This window comes from Amphiprion ocellaris, chromosome 4 (assembly GCF_022539595.1).
Source record: "Amphiprion ocellaris isolate individual 3 ecotype Okinawa chromosome 4, ASM2253959v1, whole genome shotgun sequence".
NCBI classification, from domain to species: Eukaryota; Metazoa; Chordata; class Actinopteri; family Pomacentridae; genus Amphiprion; species Amphiprion ocellaris.
In genome coordinates this window covers 19582908-19596856 of record NC_072769.1, presented here as the reverse complement: position 1 = coordinate 19596856, position 13949 = coordinate 19582908, and the positions used below count along the sequence as shown (strand labels likewise).

The window sequence follows — 13949 nt, the reverse complement described above, 5'->3', positions numbered from 1 at the left end:
TAGAAAGATCACCTGATCTCATGCAGTCACAACATACTTTATGAACACTGTGGAAAACGCTCTTGCTTAAGTGCTGGTGTTGCTACTACACAGTCAGTGACCATGTTCTCCGTGTCAAAACACAGCCATGCCGTTGCATCAGAGGGCTGCACCACTACTGGTTTAAAACTTTAGTGACAACCCACAATGACTAAAATAGGATTTTCTTCCACTACAAGCAGATGATTTTGTATAGTAAAGAGTTTGTAGTGTAGAAGCTACATGCTCCGCAGATACAACCACACAAATACTTCATTCAAAAGTTGTTGGAGAATAGCGTCCTACTTTGTCCTCAACTTAAAAGCTTGGTGACTGTCTTCTTGTCATTGGACTGGAAGACAAATGACTTTATTTCAACATCACTGTGCCTTTTCTTTATATCCCTTTTTATCCATGGCGTACGATAGATCTTGTTAAAACTTTGGCACCGATTAAAGGTAAACACTGAAATCCTGTAGACACCCCACAACACCTAATTAAAGCCAAGTCATTATTCACCACCTTGCAGACATGCTTTTACTTTGATTGTGACCCAGGGCCATGCTGTGGCTACATTACGACTGTCAGTAGAATACACAAACCTAATATACACACCTGAGGGAAATCTGTTACACTCTAATGGGCCATTCAGATGTTAATCTTGGAATAACACTTAGTGGATTCTGGAAATAACTAACAACCAATTAGGTCTTTGCTAATTGAGGTGAGACCTGATGTCCTGTAACTAATCTGAATATACATGTTCTTATCACATGTTTAGGTGATTATCTCAATAATGCTACAATGGTTCATGCAAGTATTAGGGCAGCATTGCTATTTCTTTAATTCCCATTAAAATAATTACAGCTCACACACACACACACTTAAAGTCACACACACCTTCCTCTCTATTTGCCCATGGCTCTATTTCTAAAAGAACATAGTAGCCGACCTGTTGTGACATATAACTGCTTTTAATGCATCAAAATATACACTACTGTGAAGTTGCCATTGGCTTAAGTTTGGTCAGCTTTTATTCTGAGGTATATAAGATGTTATGTCTGTTGCTGCTCCATGGCATCAACCTCTTGTTTGGCCTCAAGTTACAAAAAAGAAAAGCAAATTCTGCTCCAGAATTACCATTCTTGTTTCCCCAGTTAATGGTGCAGTAGGATAGAGTTTCATTTCCTTCAGAGCTTTCTGACCTTGTCTGCCTTCACTACACTCTGCCACCACTATAGTCTTCTCTTTTGCTTCTCCCAGGGATTTGCCTTTGTGTCTGCTTGTCATTCAGTAGTGAAAGCAATGAAAGCTGATTCACAGAGATACACAAAGCCAGAAGCTATTCCAGCTCCACGGCTGTGCAGACACTATGCACTTACTGCTAGACATGTCCAGGTTGGACTTTTACTCTCCTACCTCGAGTCCTACTGACGCCTGCTGAACAACAGCACAAACAAGCACATATTCAGCAATGGATGTGAAATGAGAAGCGAATGAAGGTAACACTTACTGTACCTAAACACAATTATTTAAAAAAATATCACTGTTCTGTAATAGCCATTAATTACACATAAATGTTAAAAATGTATTTCCACTCACTCATACAAATACACACATTTATTGCACAGTCCAGCACATATTCAATATGTGTCTAATAACAAAGCAGGGTTGGTATGTTAAGAATGAGAGCATCATACAGGCATTTAAATTATGCCTAAAGAAAAACTCCTGAACAGGCAGTCTAAGTACACCATTTTCTATGATGCATTCAGAAGCAGCAAGAATGTTGAGTGTACACAGGACACACCAGAAAACACAGAGAGTGTCTTTCCATTTCAGCTGGCAAAAAAAAGAAAAGAAAATCGTCAGCCATGTTGGAGTAGCTTTATCTAATATCCCCTCCTTATTATGTTGGCTCTTGCTTTTTACGGTGGGGGACATCTGCTGTACTTTACCTGACCAAAAAAAACACCAAAAATACACTCAAGGTTAAAGGAGAAAATGGGAAACAGGGTAGTAACACACTGAGCAGATTCTCACCTCCTTTTTGCGTCCCTCCACTTTGTAGAAATTCCAACAAACCGTCTGGATCTCCTCTTTAACAAATCCTAAAGGGCAGCCATCTTGCCTCCTTCTGTTCTTCTATGAAACAGACTATCCTCCACATCAATATTCATGGAAACCAGTCTGACGTCGGCTCTCATCATCAGGAGAAGCCCGGGTGTCGCTGTTTGCCGGCCTGAGAAGCACACTCATATGTGGCTCTTGTGTAAGGCAGCGGTGGCGCATAGAGTGGACGAGACGCTGTCGCAGATCAGGGGGAAGAGCCTTGCTTTTGGTGGCAAACTCAAATAATTACAAAATCACTTTCCTGCTGAGTCCTTGCCACACAAAGAGACAGGTTTTCTTTCCCCCCTCTGCTCCCTCCTTTTTCTCTTCTTCCCTCAGCCGCACACAATAGTGAACACTATGATGGCTGCCCTGAAGCACTGGAGTGGATTCAGTGTGCAGGACAGGACTCCAGTGCACTTTATGTTGAATATTGCACTGCCGGTCTCAACTGTCTGACTGTGGCTGGGTGGAAGATGCCTCCACCCCCTTCCTTTTTTTTTCTTCTCTCAGACAGGAAGCCAAGTGACTCAGGGTTTTTCCCTCCCTTTTCACTCAAATCTATCTCGGCTTCTTTCTTTTTCTGTCAGAGGTTAGAGAAGTTCCCCCTTTGGTGTGAAAGCGCTTCTTTTTCAGAGCACTGCTGCAGCAAATCGGATGTCGCCGCTTTGGGGTCCAACCAGTCCAGCAAATGCACTTGTTTCCGACGCCTGTGTCCTATTTTGGCACGGCTCGGCTGGCCGGCTCATTTTTAGAGTGGGGTGTAAGACAACTCTGCAGTCGTGCAATACAGGCAGCATACTTTGCTTAATGTGTCGGCCAAGACCCACCTCCTGTTGACACTGGCCACGTGGGCTTGAAAGAGATAGAGAGAGCAGTGTGAGAGAGAAATGGGCCGAGGGCGATTTTAAAAGACAAATTTAGTCCTGGAATGTTGATGAAATAACACGAGTTAAAAATGTGTTCAAATATTAAAACTGCTGGTTTGGTTTTACGCAGAGCTGCAAGTCTGAGGTTCAGTTTGCAACGTTAAAGTTAAAGGTCAGAAACATCATATTCTCACAAACCAGTGATAAAATGTTAAAGGGTTTTATGAAAACAAGTGTTCTTGAGGAACACAAAGGAAGGAGGCCAGTGTAATAAGTGCGTGCACTATTTTAAGATAAGCTTCTTTGTCCTTTCTGGCTTAGAGAAAACGACAGTCAGTTATAGTTACCATGTATTTGCAGTGTGCTGGGTGGGGGGGGGATTTAACATGTGGCCACAGCTCCAGCCAACGCAGTCAATAGTCATTCATTTTGCCACTTAGTTCCTCCTTTAGTTTACTAACAAGTGGGTCTTATTTGAAAATAATCTGCTTTTAGCTGTATTTCAGGCTTAAAAGCAGACCCCACCTCTTTCCCAGCAGCCCCTGCCTCGCTGCAGTGACATTTGTTGACTCAATAGTTTCAGGCTCAGAGCAGAAAAGGAGATTTGTTTTTACACAGAATGGGGGAGGGGAAGAGGCAGAGAGAGGAAGGAGGAGTCGCTGCTGAACAGATCCTGCACAGACAAAATACACTCTTTTATATTGTATTTCTAATCATAACTAGCTGAGAACAAAGTTGCTGCACAGGTGGATGTGTTTAGACCTCACACAGTTGCAAATTGTGTCATTGCAGGTGAAGACACAGACACCAACAGAGCAGATATGTGCTGGACTCCAGCTTGTTTTTTCTTGTTGTTCTTATTTGCATTGACTAAGCAGGTAACATGAGCTGCAGCCAGCCCAACTAATGGTTAGAGAACTAGTCACTACACAGTTTAAATCCCCAGATGAGCTGAGAATGGACGGAGATCTTGTCTCCTCCCTCATCAACTGCCACGAAAGCAGCCCCCGAGCAAGGCAGTAAACCAACCACTAGCACCGGCCCATGAAGCGCACCATCCATTGGTGCTGCAGGGCTTTCAGCAGTTGTTTGGGCTGGTTAGCTTCCTTCCATCTCCATGTTCCCTCGGGCTGCTGCTGTAAACAAGAAAGTGCACTCAGTCAGCATCTCTGGTGAAATGATGTTTGAGATACATCTTAAAGTTGACCAAATTATTGCCTCTACATCCAGTTACAACGTCAAAAAGGGGATCTGGGCTGTAGCTAAAGTGTAAGGTTTTGTCATTCATGTTTTTGCTTTGGTGAACTTCAACTTGAAATTACACTTAGTCCCTTTAAACTGTTACTCAAATTTCAGCAAAAGTGCAAAAATCTGATTTACTTATTTTTCGGCACTGTGTGTCTGACATCTGTTTCTTCCAGTTTTCTACAATTCAATTGCTGTGTTCTTCAATTAGGATTACAGATTCAAGACTAGAAAAGCACTCAGAGAGTGCAGTACTCCTCCAAGGCTGTTCATTACCCAACATGGCATTGTCAGAAATGCAGCATTTTTTTTTTTTTTGCAGAAATGCAGTATTACTACAAATACTTCAGTGTGAAGAATCAGAAACTTCAAATTCGAAGTTGCAGCAGTGCAAACTGTTCATTTGAGAGGAACCAAAAGAATTAAGCTGATCTAAATTTCAACCAGAGGCATTAATATTACTTGTTAACTCAGTTTGGATAATTCAGTTTAGTTGTGCGTTACCGATCAAAGCCATTCATTTAAGGTAGTCCAACAATTCTCCTTGATTTGGTGTGGCGTTGCAGCAAGGCTTATAACACAGACAACTTGTAATATTCTCAGGCAACAAGCGTCTATATGTTTTCTTCTATATATTTTATAATTGTTTTCTGAAAGCATCGGTAACCACTATTAGTAGTTTCCTGCATCAAGCAGCAGTGTAAAAACAAAGTGAAAGGGTCTAATAGTAATAAGCTTATTGGAAAAATGGCCACTAGCTGCTGCAACTTGGCCTTCCAGAGCTTGAATTTCATCCGATTGGTAAATTGTCTAGTCTGTAAATTTACTCAGTTGTTTCACTCTCACTGCCTTCACTGCCATTTCTGACTGTGACATGCAGAAGATGGCTGTACATTACCTTCACAGACACAGTTAGCAACCAGCTGGTGATCATTGTGGAGCATTTAGCAGCTTGAAGAGCCAGATTGTTCCCTCGGGAGTTAATGGAAACCACAGTGGCGACCAAAAACAGACAGGAGAAGGAATATTGGACTTAGATTTGCCAAGTGGCCAGAAACCAACTCCAAATGAAGGATAATGTTGCTCCTTAACTGCAAGATTTGTAGCAAATTAAAGAGCAACTGTTTTCCAACAACTTCGCTACGTGACCTTAAAAGATGATGATGTGAACACTGTCCTTACAAGTAGTTTGTGCTGCCCCCAAACAATCAAAAAAATGTTTCCAGATTTCAGTTTGCTGTTTCAGTGCTCCAGTGAATTAATCAGTGCTTGTCTTCATGTGGCTGCATTGACTATTGTCATGTACACTACTGTTAAAAAGTTTGGGGTCACTTAGAAAATGTTCTTATTTTTGAAAGAAAAGCATTTTTTTTTCAATGAAGATAAAATTAAATTAATCAGAAATACAGCCTAGACCAAGGGTTTCAAACTCATTTTAGTTCAGGGGCCACATTCAGTCCAACTTGATCTCAAGTGGGCCGGACCAGTAAAATCACAGCATAATAACCTATAAATAACCACAACTCCAAATTTTTCCTTTGTTTTAGTTCAAAAAGGTCCATTCTGAAAAGGTTCACATTTAAGGAATTATCTTTTTACAGAACATTATGAACAACCTGAAATTTCTTAAGAAAAATAAATCCAATTTCAAAAACATTATGCCTCAGTTTATCATTTACGCATTACAAAGTACAGATCACAGAGTGTTTACAAAAACACAAAACATTTAGTCACAGGAATCTGGAACTGAATGATATAGTATTTTACTTTATGATCAAAACAACAAAAGTCAGACAAAAAAAAGGCAAAAAACAACAGGAACAAGACAAAATATTACAAACATGAGACACAAAGGAACAAAAAGATGGACAAACAACGCAAACAAGACAAAAACAGACACAAAACAACAAAAACGAGACAAAAGACAACGAATATAGCAAAACACAAAATGACAAAAATAAGACATAAAACACAAGCGAGACAGAAAGGAAACATAAACTGACAAAAGTCAAACAAAAAAACAAAAACAAGACAAAATATTACAGAAATGAGACACAAAACGACAAAAGAACAATGAGCAATCTAATATTTTACTTTATGATCAATACAACTGGTCATGGTCTAGAAATTATTTTAAATTTTTAGTTTTACAAATGTACAATTTGCAGTTAATGTCTTCTCTGTGATTTTTACATTTTGCAAAGTCATCCAGTGGGTCGGATTGGACCTTCTGGTGGGCCGGTTTTGGCCTGCAGGCCGCATGTTTGACACCCCTGGCCTAGACATTGTTAATGTGGTAAATGACTATTTTAGCTGGAAACAGCTGGTTATTAATGGAATATCTACATAGAGGTACAGAGGAACATTTCCAGCAACCATCACTCCTGTGTTCTAATGCTACATTGTGTTAGCTAATGGTGTTGAAAGGCTCATTGATGATTAGAAAACCCTTGTGCAGTTATGTTAGCACATGAATGAAAGTGTGAGTTTTCATGGAAAACATGAAATTGTCTGGGTGACCCCAAACTTTTGAACAGTAGTGCACATTGGATAGCAGTCAAGCAGGGAGACTCTTTGCTCCTTCCCTTTAAAACTACTGTAACTCGTAAATCAGAGATTAGCTCGTCTTTCTTCTCACCTAGTCACATTTCAAAGGAGTGGAGGCATGTGCCATCACCTCATCTGTAAACACAGTGCTGTGGCCTCATGCTGACCCAGGGTCATCAAAATTTAGGCCCACTTGTCACTTGACTGATTTCACACCCTAAGATGCTGATGAGCATTAGTGAGGGATTTAAACGATTTCTCCTGCGGCCTGCTACTCCTGTTGATTTACGCCAAGCAAAACAAAGACAGAATCCTGCTAGCTGCTCGGGTCACAGATCTGGGCTTCTGGTCTGAGATCTGTGTCACTTTAAATCATGTGGGTTTTTATGGAGTGACTCCCTTTTTTTGTGCTTTCATGTACAAGTAAATCAGCAAAAGCATAAATTGGAAACTGTCAAACTGGCTAGTAAGTGAATTTATTACTTTTTTTAGCTTTTTACTTGCTGTGTAATAATAAGTAACAGACAGCATGCAATATAATGTTTATTTCTACTTTTCTGAACATTGTTTAGCTACACAAGGCTGCAGACTGACATAGAGATTTCTTAGGCAGAAATTGTACCCAGTTTGATCTATAAGAAAGTGCACTTACTCTTTCTGTTTGTTTGTTTGTTTGTTTTTTTTTTGTGGCATTTTATGCAACTGTGTCTACCTTAAAATTTCAGCGAAAGTGTTTTGTTATTTACCCAGTTTGATCTATAAATAACAAAGCACTTTCTCTGCAATTTTAAGAATGACATAAATTAGAAACTATCTTTCTTTGAATCCATTTTGGCTCCCTGTCTGCATCATACATATGCATTTGCTTACCAAAAATAGATCCTTTCCAAAACCAGCATGTTGATATGGACAAGAAAAAATGAAATTATGTGATCTGAGTTGAGGGTCTTGCACATGAAGGGACTTAATCCTTTTTTATTTTTTGTCATTTCAGTGTGAACATCAATTTTTTCCAGTGTTAACCTAAAAGTTCTTATGCGGGTTCAAAGCACGCCATATGTCTACATTATGTGGGCATGAGCTCACTTGGAAAAGCTTTTATATTTGGTGTGAATCATTTGGTTCTAATAAGGTGGAGACTCGACTCATTGAAGACACATTTGTGCTGCGACGTTTGCTGATTTACGGCTCTCTTTTCTTTGGTTGGAGAAAAGGGTGATGTCTGAGGTGTGACCGAATGCTACCAGGACTGACAAAAGCAGCACTTCTCACAATCACCGGTGATATTACCTACATCTCACCTGAGGCAATCTAAACACACAAGTCTTTATGTAGGGTAATAACTAGGAATCCTCCGCTCTGGCCAATACACAAAATTACTGACCGCAGGATTCCCCCTCTAACAAGATGTCACCCACCGCTGCCCCTCCTCCTGTAGTTATCTTAAAAGACAAGGGAGAGTCGTTAGTGTGGGTCTCACATAGCCTAATTGTTTAAGCCCCAGCAGGGGTTCTGGTGCAGGGTGGTGCAGACGGGGGTTTACAGAAGAGAGGGAGAGTAACTGGGAGACAATTATATGACCTTACTGAGTGCCAAAAACCTCCAATTTTAGCCGTTTTATTGCATTTCTTGCACATTTGTAATTACTTTAATGCACTGCCTGTGTGTGTGTGTGTGTGTGCGTGCGTGCGTGCGTGCGTGCGTGTGTGTGTGTGTGTGCGTGTGCGTGCGTACGTGTGTGCGTGCTCGTGCACCATCCAAAGTGTTCCTCCCTGGGCACAGCGGGGTTTGACAAGGCCAATCATGGCCTACCGCTGTTCCCGTGGAGACCAACTGCTCTCAGAGGTTTAAGAACTGGTTCCCGCACTCCGGCTGCAGGTGCTTCCATCTGCCCCTCACACCGCCCCCAGCTGAAGCCTTCATAGGCACAGCTGACTATTAAAAATCAGAAAGATCTTTTTTTTATTTTACCAGCTGTGCGATGCAAGCTCTTCACCCACTTTTCTAATCTTTGATCCCAGAGGGAAGTCATCAACTGACTTCAGTGGTTTGAGGTATTTAATGTGTGACAATTTTTGGTTTTGGTGCAGATGGAGTCTACTTTTCCTTTTAACAGTCTTGTTAAATTAACCCTCCTAGTATCTTTGGGGTCAATTTGACCCCATTCAAGTTTAACGTCTCTACATAAATGACTGACATCTTTTTTTCTTCATATTTTGTGACTTTTCCTAATTTAATGGGTGCAACTGGGTAAATATAAAATTAATGTGATGATATGTTTTCAATGTCCTGCACACATGTTGTACACATCAGTGTTCTTTGGGGTCAATGTGATCCCAGGCTTTTAGCTAGAAAACATCTAAGAAATATCAGTATTTTACACAATTTAATTTTGGTTGTTTTGGAAGATACTGAGGTCACTATAACATGCAATTTTATAATCTTCTAAAAGCTTTAGGGCCCTGAATTTTTTTATATTGTGTTTGTTTTTCCTGCGGTCAAATTGACCCCGAACATAATACATGTCTTGATAGCAGATTTTTTTTTATTATTATATGTTATAGAGAACAAAAATGTAGTTTGAAATAATAGAAAACCAATAAAACGCCAAAAAGATATATCTCTAAATTTTTAGGTCAGTGAGATTTTTTTTGTGATCTGCAAATTTCTGGTATTCTGGATGTATAAGGGGAGTGGGTGGGGGGTTGCTTTATTGAAAGGGCTATTTAGGTAGTCAATAGAAAGACAAAGTACCTGGCACATAAACTTGGGGAGCAATTTTGATTATAATAATTTTCTGGAGTTTTAAATTGCTGGAGTCAAACTGACCCCAAGGACAAAAGACGTTAGTATATTTGAAGGTAATAGGAGGGTGAAAAGGAAAATACTATGTGATTTTTAGAAAGATGTAGTTTTGTAAATGGACATGTGAAATGAACTCTACTAACTGCTATTCCCCATATACACTGGCATTTGGCATGGAGCAGAGGATGACCCCTGCTGGTGAAGCATGATGACCTGATCCTTCTGTCAGAGAGATTGTGTGTTTGAGTTTGAGCAAATTTGCAGTTTTCTTCATTAAATTTTCTAGACAAGCGTACTAATATTGTTTCACAACTTGTCACTAAGAAATCCCAAAGAAATTTGTGTTTTGGCTAATTTTACTTTCACGTTTTTCTTTTATAGACCTTTGCACTTAATCAAAGACGTCAGGTTTTCTTTTCTGTCTTACTGTAATTATCCAAATCCACACTTCTGTACACTCTTGACTTTTTTGACGTATTTTAACTTGCACACATTTAGTCCTCTTTCATACAGGAGGTGACGTACTTGTAAGACACCACAAGAAAAATTAGATTTTTCTGGCAGTTATTGAACAAAAATATCAATAGATGCAATATTCTTTTGTGGAGAAACTAAGTATGGAAGTTAGTCTTTCCATCTTCTTGCAGACGTTTGTGCATAACTGTCCCCCAGTCTTGACTTGCTGGAGATTTTAGACACTTTCCTATGCAAAACACCCCCAGTTGCACGATGTATGGGGGTTTTCTTGAATGTGCTACCTGTCTCAGATCCTCGCATAATATTTCAGTTGTGTTCAAATCTCACCTTTGACGGTTGGATTCCGGTTTGGTTCTGGTTTAGGTTCAACTTTTGGACAGATGACCTTAGAGTATCTTCAGGCATTCTTTGTGATAAGGCAGAATTCATAGTTGAATCAATGGCTGCAAGTTGCTCAGTCCCTGCGGCAGCAAAGAGACTCCAGACAGTATCATTCTCACCATCATGCATCATAGTTAATGAGGTTAGTCCCCTAAAAAACTACTGGTTTACTCCAACATGTCTTCTCCAAAAGACCTCTTCTTTGCCTGTATGCAGATTGTCAAACGCTAGTTTTGCTCCCTTGTTTTTTGTGGACAGCAAAAGCTTTTTCCTGGCACGCCTCCCACTCAGCACAAATTTGTGTAATGTCTTTTTGATGGTACGCTCATGGATGTTGGCCCCAACATGCAGATTGTGATGAAATTTCGAGGCTCTTCTGGTGAATTTGCTGAGGCAGCCAGTATCCAACTAACTGGCAGTGGTTTGAAATCTGTGACACTTAGATCATTTTCCTTACAATGAAATGATTTATTTCCATTACTTTTTAAATTTCTAAGTTTGCGGGCATCCTCAACTTTTTTTTATGAAGGTCTTCCAGAGCTCTTTTGATAGCAAAGAGAACATTGTAGATGTCAGATATTCAAATGAAGACAGTTGTGCCTGTTACTCCCTAAGGATGATCTAATCACTGGAACCCTTCATTTTCATTTTATGCAATAGAAGGTGTTATAAATGTACCTTTTACTTCTATGTGACTGATCTGTTTGTTTTAAATTATATAAATCTCTATAGACTGTCAATTTAAGTAACTTGTTTGAGTGTATACAGTTTCGAAGAAGATCAAATATTTGCTTTTTTTCCACTATATTTATAGCAGTCTAGGCCTCCATAAGTAATATAAAATGAAAGACATTTAAAGAGAGGAAATCTACAAGATTGTTTTGCAGAAGCACAAAGTTGTTCCTGCACTAGAGATGTGATTTGTGTCTCTTGGAAGGAACAAAAATAAGATGCAGGCACTCAGTGTGCAGACAGCTGGCACTTAACACTTGTGACTGTTAATGTCACATCACACAACAGCAGCCTTGGATGGTCCCTGCGCTATCTGAACAACATCTCGATTCACCATCCTCCCACAGGTGGTCTCTGGTTTTGCCCCCACCTCCCTGCCAACTGTCCCAGCAGCAACACTCTGCCATAGCAGCCAGAACACATCACACTCTTTGTTTCTCAAGGGAACAGTAAGAGAGTATTATTACCTCAGGGCTACTGGCTCCCTGTATGTTACGTCTGCAACATGCAGTGCTGTACCTCTCACCCAGACTGTATGAAAATTATACTTGTTATTCGTGGTTTTCAATGGAAGTATTCAGTGGAGAATACTTGAGTAAATATAGTTACTTTACCCTCTTGAGGTGATTCTAAATTGCCCCTTGTGTCTACATAATGGATTGATGAATGCCCCTTGATCAGTTATCAGGGAGTTGAAACACTCAGCATAGGTTTAAATATTTTACCATTCCAAAGGGATTTTAAGTGGTAACGAACAACTGTTGCTTAGAATTGGATCATTTTCCTTTTTCATCAGACCCTCGGAACTACCAACAGCTGATTACATAAAACAATCCATACCGCCTAGACAACAAGAGAGAAGGAATAAGCTCTTTTTGCCACTGGCTACTGTCCAAAGCAAGACACAACCTGAAGAATCCCAATTTGAAGTAGAAACCCCAATGGTCAGGTAAAACACCTGGCTGCATTATTAAGCAGGAAGATTTTGTTACTTGTGATATAGCAGAAATAATGACATGTTTTTAAAATCTCTCAAGGCCTGGAGTTCTCTCCAGTGTGTCAATACGAATCTCAGGTTTGCTCTTATTTTACCTCAGTTTTTGTCACTCTTCTTTTTCATGTCCTTCGACAATGGGTATTTAATTTGTCAGGTAGTTTACACAGTGACTTCAGTTATTCTTTGTGCTGTAAATGAAGGCTTCATTCTCCTGGGAGATTTCGGATCTGGTAGCAGAAGAAAGTGCATAGTTAAGACAAGGCTGATAGGAAACGAATCTGAACGTGGATGGGGCCATTATTCCATAGCCATTAAACTGCGCCTTTACTTCACATCTGTCCTTTTTAAACCTAAGTGAAAGCTGTGTTTGCATTCTTGGTACAAAGTCAGACACATTTCAGGTGGTTGCTGGACTCAACCCAGGCTTCCCTTTGTCTCTGATCCTCACTGTGGTATTCATGGACAGAATCTCAAGGAGCAGTTGGGGTGAGGAAGGTGTCCAGTTTAGTGACCTTAGGATTGCGTCACTGCTTTTTGTTGGCTTCATGGGATCATGACTTTCAGCACACACTGGAGTGGTTTGCAGCCAAATGTGAAGCGGCTGGGATGCGCTCTGCCGGAAACCGGTGGAAACCATTTGCTTCCCCAAGCGAAGGAGTTTAAATATCTTGGGATCTTGTTCAGTGGTGAGAAAATGGAGCATGAGATGGACAGGCGGCTTGGTGCTGCATCAGCAGTAATGTGGGTGTCGTACCAGATGATGGTGGTGAAGAAGGAGCTGAGCTGGAAGGTGAAGCTCTCAATTTACTAGTCCATCTAATACAGAATATATCCCCTTTGTGCACTACAAGTTGTGTCCTTTTCCACAGTATAAGCTAATCCGTTCCAACTCCACAGTGTTTTGGAATAGCATCCCCATGTTCCACGTATGATATCCCATTTTTCCTAACTGGAATTTTTAATGGATGGCTGGTTTTATTCCTTTAGGAAGCAAGAGAAAGGAAGACCTGACTGACTCTACAGGCAGCCAAAAAAGGCACTACAACTGGTCAATGCCCCAATGTCCCAACCCTCACCTATAGTCATGAGCTCTGGATAGTGACCGAAAGAACGAGATCACAGGTACAAGAGGCACCCACAGCCGGTTGTTGACCTAATATAAAAAAAAACAAAAAACAACAACACTTGAATCAATGAGTCAAGAAACACAGGAAATGCACATACGTAAAGGACATACGAGGTAATTGATTTGTATCGTGAGAAGGAAAATAATGTTAATTACATGCTCCCAACTTCACAGTTGCTCGGTTTCTACCTAACACCAACTGGAGATTTTGGACTGTCCTGAAAGCATTAAAACTCAAAATAAGTTTTCCACCAGTGGTGTTTAAATCTGAATTAGATCCTTATGCTGAAGAGAACTGAAGCTGTTCTGTTTCTGCAGTGGACTAACACCTTGCTTGAATATTTTATGATTCATTGTGGTTTCTCATTTGCTTTGTCATTATCAATGTGATTTGTAATCATTAGAGTTTTAATACTTTATGTGCTCCACAGTCACAACTTAACAGTCTCAGGTTTTATTGCCTTTCCAACCAAAGACTCTTTTCACAAGTAAACGTTAGACTTTTGCACCTGACCAGATATGACGTTAAACAATGCACTTGCTGAAGATTGCTGCTCCACTTGTTTGTCAGGTTGGAATAATGCACAATCAGCCTGTTGAGCCGCCTGCAGCTCACAGCTAAGCAACCGTCCCACAGCTG

At 40.3% G+C, this 13949-nt stretch overlaps 2 protein-coding genes across 2 annotated transcripts in view; one reads left to right on the top strand and one right to left on the bottom strand.

Annotated features, from left to right (window-relative positions):
- tet2 (tet methylcytosine dioxygenase 2) overlaps window positions 1-2500 on the bottom strand; it is a 40663-nt gene extending 38163 nt beyond the window's left edge. The window contains exon 1 of the mRNA XM_023268074.3: window positions 2062-2500. The gene's annotated coding sequence lies outside the window, so the exon portion shown is untranslated. The remainder of the gene's footprint in view (window positions 1-2061) is intronic.
- Window positions 1-13949, top strand: part of cxxc4 (CXXC finger 4) — a 76959-nt gene that overhangs the window by 1952 nt on the left and 61058 nt on the right. The gene's annotated exons all lie outside the window — the stretch shown is intronic.